The following is a 2,839-nucleotide window of genomic DNA, read 5'->3' on the forward strand; positions in this document are numbered from 1 at the left end:
TTACTGTTGAATCCCTGTATATTATTCTTTATTTCAGTCAGTGTATGCTTAATTTCTGACTGGTCCTTTTCCATGTTTTGGGAGGTTTCTAGAAGATTCTTCAGGTGCAACTACAGTGGGAGAGGTGCTATGCAGGAGACACCCCTGTGGAGCAGAACTTGCTTCATTGGGGCTTTGGTGCTCACTGAGTCTGCCCCTTGAGTGTGTCCCTTGTGGATGTGTGGAGTTGTAATCTGGATGGTCTGACACTGACCACTGGGTACACTGGCTCTTGGATCTCCAAGGAGGTGCAAAGTCAGCCAGTGCCTGGGGCCACCCAGCAGGAGCTACAGAGAGATCTGCAGATTCCTCCTCTTTGTATGGGGTTTGAAGTGCCCAGGTGAGGCTCAGCTGTGAAGCAAGGCATGCTGGTGCTGGGTCTTGGGCCTTTTATTGTTAGGTTTTGGGCTCCCTGACCCAGCTGCAGCTTGTTGAGAGAATTTAGCCTGAGTAAGGACAGGCCATTTATATGCAAAAGTTGTTGCCAGCTTGGGTGGGGCTGTAAATTGGATGAGGTGGGGTCTTAGGGAATCACCAGGGTGGAGCAAACAGAAATGGCTGCCAGTCAGCCCTGCACCGGGGAGGGCCCAGCACAGGAACAATGACTGCTGTGAGGACCTCTGTCTGGAAGAAAGCCACCCAGAGCTCCTGCCCCGATGCCAGACAGTCCAGCTCCTCCTCATGTGTCTCTGTTCCCCAGACGCTCGCCTGACACTGGAGCGCAGAGGAAGCAAGACCTTGTAAGTTCAGTTCGTGGTGCCGGCCTGTTAAGCGGAGCAGCTGGGTCTCCAGCAGCCTCGGTGTCACTGAGCCCCAATCCACACTGGTTTTTACAGCCCATAGTCCTCACTGCCCCAGGGGCTTCTTTCCCAGCACTGGGACCCTGAGCTGGTCTGGTGTGGGGCTGGGACCCCTCGCTCCTCTGGGTGGCCTCCGCAGAGATGATCTCCCTCCCGATTAAAAAAGCAGCCCACGTGGGTGCCGCACCAGCCCATTCCCCGCCTCTGCTCCTCCTACCCGTCTCAGTGCACTTTCTTCTTTACTCCTCTAGTTGTGGGGCTTCCACTCAGCCAGCTTTCCAGCGGTTCTGGATGATGGTTCTTCTGTATTTTAGTTGTAATTTTGATGTGCTTGTGGGAGGTGGCGAGTACAGGCATTTACCTACGTCGCCATCTTCTGTCCTAAGTTTCTGCTTCCATCTCTTGGTTCTTGGTGGAGGGAGCTTAACTTACCTGAAACATTCGTTTATAACATCTCATTCCACCAACATGATGTAGGAGTGAGGTGCTACTGCGTTTACTGTTACTGAGTGCTCATGGCGGTTTCTCTGTTGTTGGAAGCAGTGTGGGGAGGCTTCCAGGCAGGATCATAGCTCTCACTCCGTGCAAGACCCTGAGGCAGTGAAATTGCTCCCGTCAGAGTGATGGGGCGGCTCAGATCTCTGTGTCTCCCGTGGGTTTGTGGGACGTGGTAACAGATCTCACCATCCCAGCTCTTCTGTGCCCCTTCCTAGAAGACTGCCAACTGCAGTCCTGTTTCCATGGAAAACACCCAGGAACATGCAGGAAAGCAGCAGAGAGCAATGGACTTGGACGTCTCTGAGCCGACACTGCTGTCGGCACCGCGGGCGCCATGGGGAAGGGCGTCTGTCCGTTCCTCAGGTGTGATGGAGACTCAGATGCTGAGTTTCCCTTCATACAACGCCAGTTCCCAGCCAAGTCACTCAGACCTTTGAAAACAGACTCTAAAATACCGTGTGATATCCTGGAGGGAAAACAAACCATGATTTAGATCCACAGAGTGAGGACTGCACTGTATGGCATGCTCAGGTGCCGGGGTCCAGCCCCAGCGGGTCCAGGGGTTCCCAGAGGTGTGGACAGAGCGAAGAATGTTTTACACGGAGACAGTATTCAGAACTCTCTAGCTCTCTCTAGTCTCCGTGGATCTTCCTGTGCCTGGCTGAGGCCACAGGGAAAGATCCGAGCCTTCATTTTATAGTCAGAGGTAAACAAGGTTGTAGTTTCCATAGTTAGACAGTTCTTGTGAGTTTCACTTGTTTTGACCATGGTTATACTTCCTGTACTTCCTCAGCCCATTAGCTTCCCAGGTAAGATCTAGGGACCCTCATAAGGTCAAGCCTAATTATGCTAAGAGGACTGTGCCCTCTAAGCTGGGACTTGTTTGTGACTTTGCCCACAGGTCAGTCCAAGGCTTAACCCTATATCATCTCCCCACACTCAGGGAACGAGCCGGTGCAGGTAATCAGGGATGGCCAGGAGAAAGCCCTGCTGCGCCCGTGAATTCTAACCTGAGACGCACCTGTGATGTTCCCAGTCCATGCCTGTTGCTGCTCCCCAGCTCTGGGAACCCTGGGTCCTTCAGTCACAGGCTGACGCTCTATCCACCGAGCCCAACCGACGAGGGCAGGAGCGTCTTCATGAGCTTTTGTGCACTAAGCCGTGCTCACCACGCCTGGGAGCAGCTCGGCGCCCACCTGAGGACTGGGGGCTGTTGATGTCGTTTCGTAGTGACCTCGGCGTTTGGGGGTTCCTCCTTCAGATTCGTTTTGCCACAGGCTGGGTGCCATGTCACTGCGGAGGGCAAAGGTCAAGAATGGTGAGCAGTGCCAGCGGGGTGGACCTCATTTAATTGGGGATGATGACGAGAGAGCCCGGTGAGGCAGCCCGGATGATGAGAACTTTAGCCCAGCGGTTCCCGACGGGGGCACGCGCCCGGGGGGGGCAGTTTGACTTTAAGGGGGCAATTTGAGAATGAGTCATGAACAGTGAAGTTTCTGCAT

This window comes from Myotis davidii, unplaced genomic scaffold (genome assembly GCF_000327345.1).
Source record: "Myotis davidii unplaced genomic scaffold, ASM32734v1 scaffold552, whole genome shotgun sequence".
Taxonomy (NCBI): Eukaryota; Metazoa; Chordata; class Mammalia; order Chiroptera; family Vespertilionidae; genus Myotis; species Myotis davidii.